The 15,356-nt window shown below is 36.4% G+C and overlaps 1 pseudogene; it reads right to left on the reverse strand.

Moving 5' to 3' along the window:
- Positions 1-1,811: 1,811 nt before the first annotated feature.
- Positions 1,812-15,157, reverse strand: LOC113082650 (long-chain-fatty-acid--CoA ligase 3-like; annotated as a pseudogene).
- Between the last annotated feature and the right edge of the window lie 199 nt (positions 15,158-15,356).

Consider the following 15,356-nt stretch of genomic DNA (forward strand, 5'->3'; position numbering starts at 1 on the left):
TGTTTTAAGGCCAGTAATTGACAGTGAACCACACTATCGATCGTGTTTGATGAGTTTTTAATAATGGGGTTTTAGTGAACAACAGATGATTTGTGGATGCCACAATTTTCATTAAGGTCTGATTGAAAGGAAAAGTGCACAAAATAATACATACATGCTGCTTGAGTGAGGGAGAGAGGCTTCAGAGAATTAGTCATAAATTGAAACTGGAGAATCATGACTGCCAAAGTGATCGATGTTTACCACAATCTCCCAGAGGATCCTCTGATAGAAATTTCTCCTCTTGCTCATCTATCCATCCATCCATCATTTTGCTGAGTTTTTGGTGATAGCAGTATGAAATGTGAGGTTTGATGCGGTATAAATGATGCACAGCTGAGTCATTTTGTAGGAATCTGTTCCTGATCCACAGCTGTGTGCAGCGCTTGACTCATTCTTTTTAATTAAAGAATAAATATTTGATTTGATGTTTTCATCACATCTTCTATAATGCCATTCATGTCTATCTTTTCTTGTTCACAAAGCTCCCCCGACTTATCACCAATTTCTAAGAATGTCTTTGACTCCTACCATCTCCTCCTCCTGATGATCTCTACAAAAGAAGTCGCTGCAGGCTTGTGGCCTTGGTTTCCATGGACACAGATACTTTGTCCTAAGGACTGACTTGTTCAGTTGACTCTAGTCTTGTACATGCATGCTTTGAACGGCAATCTGTCGAACATCGAGAGCCCGCACATCTTATACTGCAACAAAAATAAAAACTATGACGTCAACTGAGTAAGGTCACTGAGAGATGCTTTATGTAGGAAATGAATTCAAAATGTGTCTTCATTCTTCATTTGTACAATTCTGATAGAAAACTGAGGTTTTGTTTTAAACTAGGAACTTTACATTTAGTTGTATTGGTAATTAAATTAAATCAGCCATTTTTCCCCTCTGACATTTTTCAGAGTGGAACAGGATAGTCAATGTGCATCTAGGAAATCAGAATTTTGGAATATGTGTCAATAAAGATTGATTTTAATGTTACTTTAACTCTAGAATATGGCAAATCTTCAGTAAACATTTGTACACTAAAATAAATAAAGATACATAAAAATACAAATGGCTAGTCCTTCTGAGCTGTAATACAAACATCTAAGTTATTTTTATATTAAAATATTTGTTTTCAAAGGTACAGTAGACTTGATTTTATCTAAGGGTAAATAATCTGATGCTGAATCTACTGGTGTATGACATCTACTTTGATATTAAACTCAATAATATCACATAAAATACTTTCTTATTCTCTCATTACATATATACAACTTAATATAAATAGGCATTAATTATATAATATAATTGTAACCTCTGGTGCTCCCTATTTGGGAGTCACACTTGTGGTCAAAGTTGCCTGCCACACCTGAAAATCCCAACCCCGTTTTTTGAAGTCAGATTAGTGCCATCTGGTGGAGGAAAATAAGAAAAACATCTGCATTCCATTGTTTAGTACCTACTGTATGTAACGCTATAGAAAAAGCCTTCAAATTTCTCTAGTTGATTTTAGAAGTAATATGGATATATATTTAGACATTCCCAAAGACAAATTTTGTCAAAGTTTAGATTTTTTTTTTTTTTGACGGTTTGTAATTCTTATTTGAGGTGTCAGTTTTTTAATTATTTCTACGGTCAAACTTGAACATAGAGAAATCATTTTGTTGCACAGAACATTTCAATTTGATAAAAATGTAACAAAAAATGAATAGGAAAGTTTTCAAAAAAAAAAAAAATCTGAAATCAAAGGCACAGATAAATAATGCTCAGAAATCCCCTTGTCATTCACAAATCTTTATTTCTTATAGTTTCAAGGCCAAATTACAAATAAATAAAGTTGTTTGCTTTTACTTGCTTGTTGTAAGACAGTAACCACTCACACAGAGGAGAAAAGATCCTAAATCTGGTCAGTAATCAAGATCAAACATAGTTAAAAGAGATATTACATTTGTACATCTGCTAAATGCAACTAACTTAATGAATTTCATATTTACAGAGCAGTTAACAAGGAGAGAGAATTAATCCACCAAACATCCTCCTTTGTGTCTAGAATGCTCAGTAGGCTTGTGTGTAGCCATCAAACATCAAGGACTTTAAGAACGTAAAGTAGGATGCAGTTAAACACAGATGGCACTGATGGCGTAAGCATCTAACAGGCGGATTCATTTGGGTTAGCTGTTGCCAACAACGTGACTGACAGGTGAATTAACCAAATAGATTACAGTTCGGCTCAGAACATGGAAAATAAGGTGGAGCTCTCTTCAGACTAACAGCTGATTGGCCAGGTGTTTGTAGCTGGAACAAATGACATCACAGAATGTAAATGAAGCACGATCAAGATGAGCAGTACAGCAGCTCTCAGAGGGGAATGAGTCACTCCCTGAATTCGAAGACAGAAATAAATTATTAAAAGTATAAATTCCTATGAAGCACTTTTAATTTCCACTGTGTAAGAAAGGCAAATCAACATCCTTCATCAAGCAGAGGAAAATCAGACACGTCTAGTTTAGGAACACCATTTGCCTTAAAGTTCCTTTTAGGACAAACAAAAATTATAAAACAAAAACAGTTTCAGTAAAGAGTATCATGTTGTGACGGCAAAGCTGGAGTGTTTCAAAGATTAATCAAAACTGTCTAAAGGAATCGAGAAAACATAAGAAAAAAAAATCAGAACTTTTCATTTTGAAAATGTTAAGTGCTGAAAATCAATGATTTTTCACATAAATAATGAATTAATGTACAGATCAAGAAACATTTGCCCCATTTTTGCAAATGTCGTATTTATCAATGTCCGCAAACAGAATATAATCGTATTCAGTGCTTATTTGTTTGGTTTACATCTCCTGAATCATGCAAAGTCAAATGCGAATCATAATGCATTAGTTGTGGAATGATGTAAGCGATCTGCACAGTCAGAAGCAGAATAATAGTGTCTCTTCCAATACATCGAAGAGGCTGGAGACATTCATGCTCTTGGGACCGGACTGTGCATACATACGTCTATAGCACATTCAAATTCATACTTTTCCTCTTTGTTAAAGTCACTAATTTCCTACAATGATAATATCACAATATAATAAAAAATGGCCATTTAAGATACCCAAACTATTCCACGCCAACACTTGGTTCCCTTGCAAAACATCCATGCAACACAACGGCTGACATCATATGACCACATGACATATTTAGAAGGAAATACATTTAAAGGCTTTACAAATTCAGACAAAAGACATAGTTCAAAGAAATATACGCTGTAAATATGGAGTCATACATCCCATGTGAGTCTTAGGCAAACCCTGTAGATGTGAGTAATGGAACGTGGGAGAATCTTTCAGATGCAGACCAGACGCCAACTCACTGACATAGAAATGCACAAAATTTGGAGCAGATCTCTGAAATTGAAAAAAAAAAAAAAAAACCTCTCTGTTGCATCAGTACAAGCTTTTTGTGGTATTAGAGAGCAGGTCTCTGGCTTAAGACTGCTCTCCGTAACCGCTTTGGTGCAAAATTACAACTGCTTTTGTTACATCAGAACAGATATCTGGTTTATTACTGGTCTCTCTTGGTCTGGAGTGTAAGGTTGGTCTTTCTGGTTTCTTTCTAGGTACACAGTCGTCAGTGTGCACTAGCAGCAGAAACGCATCGTTCATTCCACACAGGGCAACAGTAACAGCCTTTGGATACAGGTAAACAACAGAAGCCCAAGTTCAAAGTAACAAGATGGCAAGTAAAAACGCCAAAGTTCCAGAAAAAGTAACATTGTAAGAGATACAGTTAGAGGAGCATTCCATACATATCCAAATCTTGCAGCAGTTTTAGATCAAAATAATTCTGAATGAAATTAACAAAGAAATAAGCAACAAAAAAATACAGCCAAATTACAAAACGTTTCCCTGCATAGACTCTCGATGAGAATTCAATGACCGCTTCGCAGTAGGGTGGAATCATCAAGCGCATCTGCCTGCAGAACAATGTGAGGGCAGGGTAAAGGGGGCGTGTCTATCAAAAAGAAGAGAGAAGCAAAAGGACTGGATGGGGTCCAAAAGTCTCACAGTCTGTATGTTGTGTCGCGTGTCTTTCAGAAGTCTCTTTCGTATATCATCTGAGAAATGTGTGTTATTTAGGACCTGCTACAGCAGGTAGCATTTACTGTCGCACCGTTCCCTCTCGTCAAAATCAAGTGTGTCCCAGTTCTGATCACAGAGCATTGCAGGGAGCAGGAAGGCAGAGGATTGAGGGCTGAATTTTTGTATATAGGCATTGTGGTATATGGTGTGTCCTAAACCCCCCTCCCTCCCTCCCCTTCACATCACACCGCCTGGCCTCATTCACTTGCCACCGTACATCCTCTCGATATCGTCCTGATAGTGTGATTTGATTTCCTTGCGTTTGAGTTTGAAGGCGTCGGTAACCAGGCCTGTCTCAGGCGTCCAGGGTTCGGCGCTCAGACGGATTTTCTTTGGGATCTCAAAGCGTTCCAGTTTACCTGTAAAACAGAACAGATTTGATTTAACATGATGTTGGAAAGCTATAGCTATAGGTGTATAAAGCAAGAAGCTTAAAACAATTATGTAAAATGTTGTGCATGGTCTTTTGCCAAAGGCTTTGAGTGAAAGTTTAAGTGAATTAATTTTTGGTGGAATTGGATCAGCGAAATGAACTGCCTAAACAAGCAACATGCCAATTCATGAATGAGTTCGACTTCCCAACAATACCCGGGAAATAGAGGACAGTATTGAGAGGAAATCTCTCATGCTCACCAGGACTGCATTTATTTGATTAAAAACACAGTAATAGTGATATTTGAAAGTGTAATTTATTAATTGTTAGGTAAAAAAAAAATGTTAGCCTGAATGCACTGTAAGTCGCTTTGGATAAAAGTGTCTGCTAAATGCATACATTTTAATTTAAATGTAATTCCTCTCATGCAAAGCATCATTAATCCAGTCTTCAGTGTCACATGATCCTTCAGAAATCATGCTGATTTGTTTCTTGGGATATATTTGTTTTTTTTATGATTTTTTGATGTATAGTCCAAAACAACAAAAATGAATTTAATACAAAATATTTTTATAATACATCTTAGAATATAAATCTTAGAATAACCATAATTTTTATCCAGCTCATAAAAATAAATGAAAAAATAAAAAGTGTTTGCCCTGTTGACAGACCTGTTACAGCCGCGTCAGTGATGATACGTAGAACCTCTTTTTCCATCTCTGCATGGTTGCACAGCTCTTCCCATGTTCCTCTAATGCCCTTCTGCTCAGCAAGAGCGGTTAACTGCTTCTGACTGGGCACCACGAACCCAATCACATAAGACTCATCACTGTGTAAAAAGATGGAAAGATTTAGAAGTCTCAGCTAAAACACTATACAGCGTTTATGAATGCATGTTGGTTATGTACACTCACCTGTTGGCATAAGCGCAGATGTTGTCAATGAGCGGGCAGTTTTTGAGCGCAGCCTCCACTTTGCCCAAAGACACATATTCACCAGCTTGCAACTTCACCAGGTCCTTCTTACGATCTACAGTACACACACATGCCACAACCAGTTAGAGGAACCTACATAGAAGTTACTATGATGATGATTAAAGGGAGGAAAATTCTGCCATCAATTACTCACCAACAAATAGTTCCAAACCTGTATGTGATAACAGACGGTAGCCATTGACTTCCATAGAATGGAAAAAGTACTATGGTAGTCAATGACTACCATCCATTTTTTAGTTACAGACATTCTTCAAAATATTTTCTTTTGTGTTCAACATAAGAAACTCATACAGGTTTGGAACAAGTAGAGACAGAATTTCCATTATTGGGTGATATATGCTCTGATATGTTGTGCATCTCTCCACACCGATAATCTTGAGGCAGCCGTCATGGTGGAATTCTCCAATGTCTCCAGTGCAGAACCAGCGCTGGCCGTTTGCATCCACAAAGAAGTCCTCTCGGTTCTTCTGCTCGTTTTTATAGTAACCCATGGCGACATTTGGCCCACCAATCAGAATCTCTCCTCGTGGGTTTGGTTTGTCTGTGCTGAAATAACCACCTATGGCAAAAAAGAGAAAAATATTCAAATGGACATTATTTTATAATATTAAAATTCTCATCATAGAATTTAGTAGTAGCAGCCAATGAACTTCATAAGTGTTGACAGTAAAAAAAGCTGAACTCGCCTTCCTCCCAGTTCTTCAGCATGAACTCTGAACACACCAGAGGAGCTCCAACACGTCCAGTGCTGCAATCAAACACTAGACAAACATACACAGTTTTAGCACACTTATGCAATCGTACATATTTATTCAGAAGCATTAATTTAGTTAATTCACTAACTCTATTTCCCCCTCCTTTACTATTTTTTTTTTGCAGTAGTCACATGCATATTAACCCAGGTTTTATTCAAGATCTCTCACCACTAATTTAAAACATATTAATCCCAAGATTCCCATTCTTGGTGAGCCATAAATTCCCATTACTTCTCTATAGTCTTTTGTGACTGCTGATTAAGGTCTTTAATTATTTTAAAAAAAGACTGCACTCAAAAAGCAATTTCAAGCCGATTAAATAATTCAGACCAGATCATGATGTAATACTATCTATGATACTATCTATCCTAATATCAGGTTTTCCACTGTAACCAGCTTTTAATTATCTTTTTTTTTAAATACTAGTATACACACACCCTTAATTTAAAGTGCTGCCAGTGAAGCACTGATAATACAGCAATGGAGATTCATAGAGATTAGCTATTTAACAACTAAAAATCCAGGATTGTTGTTTTATTTTAGACTAAAACCGCTGATTGCAGATTGACTCCTAACTGCCTGGGCCTGGCTCAGTGAATCTCATGCCTACTCTCGCTGATGGTCCCGGCTCCGCAGGTCTCGGTGAGGCCGTAGCCCTGGGACACAGGACAGCAGAAGCAGATGTTCATAAAATGATGAGTAGCTGCAGATAAAGGAGCTCCGCCAGACAACAGCAAACGTGTGTTACCGCCCAGCAACGAGCGAACCTTTCTGAACACAAGCCTGCAGAACAAGATACAGTCATAACAGAGAAAACACAACTGCTTCTAAACAAACCCAGCGAGTTTCAGATGAAATCATTTCGCTAATTTTATAAGCAGCATTCATTTTATACCTGTCACAGAGCGGCGTGCTGTATCCTTTGGAAAGCTGCTCCAACTTGTAGTTGTATGCCAGAACAAAGAGTGTTTTCTGCACACTGCTCATTTCTTCAACTTTAGTCATCACGTTCTTATAGATACGGTCCATAATCTCCTACACACAGAAATAATTAACATCTGGATCAAGCTCAGCAGCTGTGTGTTTGTGGGAACTTGTGAGTTTCTTACAGGTACGGCTGCCATCAGTGTTGGTCTGAGCACACTGGTGTCTCCTTTACTGCCCTTTTTGATTTTGGATGACTGTGGGGAAAGGACAAAATTAAAAAAGTTTCCTGAAGAAGTCTGCAGTTATGATCCAAATGCTTTGGCAATCGGAAGTATTCTGAGATTGTAAAAAAGCTTGACATGGTGATGACGGCACAACAGCATGACTGATGTGAGCGTGTGCGTTTGTACCTGGTCAGCAAGAGTCTGAGGTGATGAATATCCAATCCGGCAGCCATGCGACACACTCACCAGCTCAGCGCTGAGCTCCAGGACATGAGCAAGTGGCAGGTAGCCAATGTAAGTGTCGTTCTCACTGCCACAATAAACAGGAAGTGTGTTAACAAGGCTGCATTTATTTAAACCATAAAAACAATAATGTTCTGAAATATTAATAGAAGTCATTATGATATACTGCTTTGCTGCTCAAGAAACATATCATCATCATGTTGAAAATAGCTGCACTACTTTAGTTTAGTAATTTCTTTAAATCAGCAGGAAACCTGTTTGTTTTTTAACAAGTAACTGAAGTAACTGATTTCTGATTATCGGTTAATCATGTTGCCGTGACCAGCTTTCTGAAGTACTGACAATAGAACAACAAAGATTGATGGAGATTAGCTATTTAACTAAAAAAAAAAAATTAATGGATAGACAGAAAAATGCTGGAAAATATAAAAATAGAGAGACCGAGCTTTAGAGAGAGAAAGGTCAATGAAGACAGTAGCTAGGTTTCCACCCAAAGTTGCGAATTTAACTTATGGGCTAAATTGGAATATTGCATAAAATATTTGCGAATAAGCACCATTTCCATTCAACGAGCCAAAGATAACAAAGATGCAACTTCATGATAAACTTGAACTAAATGTCACTAAGAAAAGCAGGAGAGCTACTGAATATAATAATTTTCTTTTAGTCTAGATCAAAAAAATAAATAAAAAACATGCGGTTATTGCTTCCGGAGGTGGATGCCTGCAGTTTGAGAATTGCAGTTTTGAAAATATTTTTGCGAATTAAGGGATTTTTCACGAAACTGTTTCCATCACTAGTTCCAGATGTGATGCTTGAAAATGCACAAAAAAACAGGGCGAAGGACACAGCTGGTGTGACATGAGCGTGTGTCAGATAAACTCACTCCAGGTTAGGAATGCGTTCAGCCATGCCGGTGATGCCAGCGATGATGTTGCTGTGGGAGATCATGACTCCTTTAGGAATGCCTGTAGAGCCGCTGGTGTACATGATCACTGCGATATCAGACGGGACAGGCTGCCTGCGGGACTTTATTACTGCACACAGAGAAACACACATTCACATCCCGTCATTAGAGGCAGGGGCCATGTCGTCATGGCATTCTAAAATAACTACTTTGAAGGATGAAAAACTAACTTTTTTAAGAGGGAACTTGCAGCCAAGATTGCTTTGCGCTGCATGAACTTCTCAGTCAAAAACAACGGTCATAAATCTGCCCAAGCTAATGGAAATTAAACCCCTGGCACCCGTACAACATCTTCTGTAAAATTTTAAAAGCCTAAAAGTGACAAGCTTTGTTTAAAATGTATTTGTTAAAATAAAATATAAATAATTACCAGTTTTAGTAAATTAATATAGTCAAACAGTCAAAAAGTCATTTATTATATTAACATATGTTCACCAAAGCTGCATTTATTTGATATAAAAAAATAGAAGAAAAAAACAAAACTGTAAAAACAGCAATTTTGTGAAATATATATATATTTTTTTTTTTTTTAGGCCAAATTTGAAGTTGTGTATAATTGACGCTCATGTGCATTATCTGTGATAATCACATCACATGCAGCGTGGACAGCTGGAAATATGATGTTAAAGTGAGAGCGAGTGTCATTTCAGATCCCTACACCATTCAACCCTCTAATGCTCTCACTGTAAAGGGGGAAGTCTTCCAGGAGAATGAGGCATAGACATGACCATTTCATTTGAAATCAGACGCACCTAAGATCATTCATCCTGCTCTGTTTCATTTGTGTGAGCGTTAGACAGGCAACACATAAAAATGCCCCAGGGAAACGTCTAAACCTTTTATCCCTCTAAACCTGCTCTAATAATGATAAGATCTCCGTGTCTTATCTCTAGAGGGCTTTTCTAAACACTTGCTCTTATCCGACACAAAGGCTAAGCGCGTGGGTTCTCAACAGGTTTGCGTGCCCTCAAAAGTATTCTTTTCATCTGACAGGAAGATCCTGCTGTCTTTCTTTCCTCACCAATCGATGTTCACAGCTCTTTCTGTCCTTATTGTGTTAGTACACAACAAAAGTTCTGTTCTGTTCTTGGAAACCTATGAAGGTTATGATTGGACCGTTTCATTAATGTATACTATATACTAAAAGCAGTATGTGACACCATATGCATCATGCAAATATAATCGTATGCACATAAACATTTCAAACAAAGTAGTATGCTACTTGAGACTTACCATTTTCAGGTTTGGACCCTAGCTCCTGCACAGCAGCTATGCTGTGGACCATGATGCCTCTGGGGAGATCAGGCCAACTGGTGGGCTTCTCATCAACCAGTATAATGTGCTTCAGCCTGGGGACATCCATCAGAATGGCCTGAGAGAGAGAGAGAGTGTGATTGAGAGCATGAGTGACAGCCGCTCTTCACTGGCGTGTCGTGTCTGATATACGGCCTGCGCTGTGTTTTCACCTTGAGGCGGCTCTGCAGCAGGTCTTTGCTGGTGATGATGTGTGTGACCTCAGTCTCATTCAGACCATGAGCTATAGCTGCTCCTCCCAGTGTAGAGTATAGAGTCACCACTGAGACCAAGAGAAAGAAGAGTTAAAACTGTGCCTTTACATATAGAAGAGTGAGAGAGAGAAAGAGGCAGAGACTACACACAAATCACTTTATACTTCTGCCAAAACTTATACTTCACTAATGAAAATTTAGTTTGAATATGCAGTAAGAGTATTCATTATAATAAATTCATATTATTTTATTTAATGCCATGTCAGCACTCAAAGCTATTTTCATGTCAAAAATACAATTACAAAAGTACAAATATCATATAAATACAATAAAAAAAAAAACAAAAAAACAAATAAACACAGCAAGTCATATTATATAAGATTTTTTAAATTAACACATAAAAAAATCCAAAACCTTTTCGGGCATAATCTTCATATAATAAATAACAGTACAATAACAATAATAATATATGTTTTATTATTTACATGCTAAAGATCAATAAAGATTTATATTTTTTCAATTAAATTATTTTATAAAATATAAGCAAAATATTATTTAAATTGCAATCATTGCTATTATAAACATTTTTTATTATTTAAATAAAAATATTTAATTAAAAAATACAATTTCAATTAAACTGTACCGTAAAATAAAATGTATAATAACATTTATATTTTAATAATGTTATTATATATTTTTACTTTATAATAATAAAATCTGCATTTATGAGAGTATTCATTCAATATAACAAATATATTTATTCTGATACTATTAACATGTTAAAACCTAAACAAATTGTACTTTTAAATAAAAAGCAATTTTTTTAAGTATTAAATAACATCAGCAATTATTCATATAATAACAATAATAATAATAATAATAATATTTAATTTTAAAAACAAATATATTGCCATTTCATTAAAACTGTACTGTAAAATAGAGTATTTAATAATAATAATAATAAAGTCTGAATATTTATAGTAAAAGAGTATTCATTATATGACTATACAATAATATTAATAATTTATTATAAACAATATTTTTATTATCTCAAATGTACAAATAAAAAAAAAAAACAATAAAAAAAATATATATTGCAATTTAGATAAAATTGTACTGGAGAATAAAAGGCCAAGTATTTCATAATAACAGTAATAATCACTTTATTTTCAGTAACAGTAACATGAAAAAAAATAAATAGTCTATCCAGATACCTTTGCACTGATTCAAATGCACACTTATAGGGCCAGATTTCCTAACAGGGCAAATTAATGTTAGAGCACAATTCCATAAAAGTGCAGATGGGAGGGGAAAATTCTGCGGTGATTTACTTAAAAATGTGCACATTGAAGAACACCGACGCAACATCTCATTTCCATAATGACCAGCGCAATCTACCAAGAGCAGCGCACATTACCACCTACTAGACGAAATGCATTTTTGGCCATTGAATAATGCCGCAAATACCAGCGAATCAAAACCAAAGACTTTGTGAATTAAATTACAGGCACATGCATGCGTGTCTGCTTAAACGGTGAAAAAGCGTTCTGATGTCAGTGTGATGCTGTCTTTCATCTAGTACTACAGCGGTGCTGCTATTTTTGGCCTGATATTCTCTCCTAGTCACCATAAAGCAGCAGACAATAATCTGTGTGAGTGCGTGACTTAATTTCTCACAGGGGAAGTTGTACATGAAGCAAGCCTGCGCCGCTATCATCCATTCTGCACGAGTCTCGCAGAAAATGGCGATGTTACATAGAGGCTTCTGACCCAGTGCAGCCAGCCCGCTACCAAACCTCTGAGACAGATGGAAAGTGTCTTCATACGACAGCCAGTTATAATCGCCCAGAATCACCTAGAGAGAAAGACAGTGGAGTCAGAGTTGCATTGTATGAAAATTCCCAGCAGCTTTCACAGCAGCATGTGACTTCTTTTCAGTTTGATGTAAACAGTTCTGGACAACAACAGGCCAGAGATAAAAACAGTTTACAGAGAGAGACGGCCACGGATCTTCTTCCTCTGGAGTTCAAGAGAATTTGAGAACGAGTTATCTTGGGATCTGGTGCCTTAACCATAGAAAAACTCTACATATACTTGAATATTGTGTAAGAATGTGTTTAGTGTGCAAGTATGTGTTTTACTGTGTTCTCCAAGGATATAAAAAAGGTCTTTGTACAAACAAAAGCCTACATCTGTTTTTAGGCTTAAATTACCTAATTAATGAAAATTAAAAAATATAAAATAAATGAATGCTTTTATTTATTAAGGATGCATTACACTGGTCAAAAGTTACAGTAAATACATTTATAATAATTTAAAAAAGTTATAGATTTAAAATAAACGCTGTTCTTTCAAACCTTTTATTTCTTCTAGAATCCAAAAAACAAAAATCACAAAAATTAAGCAGCACAGGCATTTCCAACACTGACAGGAAGAAATGTTTCTTAAGAAGCAAATCAGCATATCAGAACGATTTCCAAAGAGTCATGTGACACTGAAGACTAAAGTAATGATGCTGAAAATTCAGCTTTACATTTCATGAATAAATTATATATTAAAAAAATTATATGACAATAAGAAAGTTACTTTAAATTGTCATATTTCTCATTCTTACTGATTTTACAGTATTTCTGATCAAAATTAATTAAAATTAATTTAGGGCGTGTTTTGGATTTTAGAAATCTTGTGCGCCGCATCAAAAATGCAATGAATGCAAGTCTCTTGACATTGGTCTGATGGTTATCATAATATGCCAAGTAATGTAGATATACTTTAATTTGAATATGCTGATAAGATCAATTAACAGAATCAACTGCAGTGTGAACAAATATCTAAAGTCCTCGAAGGTCAATGTGTGTGTCTCACCTTCTTAAAGACCTTGCCGTTAGGCTGGATCTCATCTTCCTCGCTCAGCACCTCTCTAGTGCCGAGGCAGTCTCTTTGAGGGAAAGTGCACTACAGCGTATTCAAACACTTTATCCAAAGTATCCACACCCTCATGCAGCAGGGACACCAGCTTCTGCTGGTTGCTCACGGCCCGGTATGGCCCTGCGGATTCCCGCTTATCTGATGGGACAGAAGATCAGGATGAGGTCACGGGGGAAAGATCTGGACATGTACGAAAAGCACAGGGTGACAAAATGTGCTAGGGAACACAATTGCAAGAAAGTGCAAACCCACTTGTGGCCTGATTGATCATATTTGTAACCAACATTATCATTAAGGCCAATACCAATTTCTACCCCTTATCCCTTCCCCTTTCCCCTTTTTGTCTCGATTCTCTTTTGTTGGAGGGCTAGGGGTAAGGGCCAGATAGCCCTTCAAACGAAGATTTTTCGGACCACACTTCAGACGAAGGGGTATGAATTATCTCGGGCAACACTGCTTGCTACAGCGAACAAAAAGACAAATAAATGTAAGCTTTTCTGGCATAAATAAAGATTTTAAACAAAATGAATCACTTGTTTTATGTTACATGCAATTGTGAGTTCAGAGAGAGAGAGAAAGAGAAATGGAGTTGCGTGTATTCGCATTGTGTGTTTATATTTTTAGAGATGAGTTTACTTAAAAACAGCGATTGTATCTTCTTGTCACTTGAAAATATAATGTAGCAATTCAGTATTTAAACTGTATTTAATAAAGAGTCGTGGGGCAGGCGTTGACCAAGTTTATTTTCTCCTGGATGTGTGAGCTGCGTGATTTCCGATATGTGGTGGTGTGTGGTGTGTGTGTGATGTCAGTAAGGCCGCTTCATTGAATACAGGAATGATAATTTAAAAGGGCTCTAATTGCACACCAGTATGTGTGTGTATTGTAAGAGCTAGATGACGAATGATGACGTGTTACGTCATGGTAGTGGTGTCCCAATCCTTAGGGGAATATTGTCTCCCCTACCCCTTGAAGGGGAAGGGGGAAGAGGTATAAAATAGAATTGGGACTGGGTCTAAGTGACATTGATCAGTAATGCAAGTGAACTCAAATCCCTCCATTAACCAAGATAAACAGCGATAATCTCAGTTGAATTATTATCTTTTGCATGTATTATGTGTTGTTGAGCTACACTACCATTCAAAAGTTTGGGCTCAGTAAGTTTTTTCTCCCTCTAATTAAAATATTACTTGTATATTTAGCAACGGTGCATTCAGTTGAAAAGATTCAGCAATCACATTATGTTACAAACCATTTGCACTGTTCTTTTTTAATTTTATATTTATTTTTAAAGATTACTGAAAACGTGTCTCATGATTCACACAGAAACCATTAAGCAGCACAACTGGTTTCAGCATTCATAAGAATAATAAATGTTTCTTAAGAAGTAAATCAGCATGAAGAAGAATGATTTCGGAAGGATCATGTTACACTGTAGACAGGATTAATGATGCTGATTATTTAGCTTTGCATCACAGGAAATAGTTAAACCTTTTAAAACCTACTACAATAGATAACAGTTATTTATAACTTAGTGCTGTCAAATGATTTATCGCATCCAACATTTTGTTTAGATGATATATGTGTACCTTTATTATGCATTATTTAGGCTTCATGTATATATTTACATTAATAGATTTATTAAATTTATTAAATCTAAATATTATATTATAAAAAATTACTTTCAAGATATTTACAATCATGTGTGTGTATTCACTATACATAAATATACACAGCACACACATTATGTAAACAAAAGCTTTTCTTTTTGGATGTGATTAATCATGATTAATCGTTTGATAGCACATATTCTAAATTGTAATAATATTCAATAATTCTTTATTTTTCGATCCAATAAATGCAGTCTTGCTGAGGATAAGAAACAGTTTCTGAATGAATCTGCTGAATGAATCGCACTGTTGTACTCACGGAGCGCGCTTTGACTCGTTTAGCGGGCCTGGCTCTCGCTGGCTCCGGAGAGCAGGTACCAGGGCAAGAACGTGATGACAGAATAAACCCAGATGACCGATCGAAAGACCTGCAGCAGGAGAGGAGACATGTCCTCCTCAAACTTCATCCTGAGAGGAACGAGAGAGCAGAGGATGAGAAGACGACAAAAGATAAAAACACAATAAAGCTGTGATTTTGTCACCTTCACTCACTTTGTGTTGTTTTTTTTTTTTTTACTTTCCTCCAAGTATGTGATAGTATTCCTCTTCTTCTGAATGTCTTACCGAGTTCTTCCGCGTTCTTGAAGAGCTTTAAGTTATAGATGG

Source organism: Carassius auratus, unplaced genomic scaffold (genome assembly GCF_003368295.1).
Source record: "Carassius auratus strain Wakin unplaced genomic scaffold, ASM336829v1 scaf_tig00036629, whole genome shotgun sequence".
NCBI classification, from domain to species: domain Eukaryota; kingdom Metazoa; phylum Chordata; class Actinopteri; order Cypriniformes; family Cyprinidae; genus Carassius; species Carassius auratus.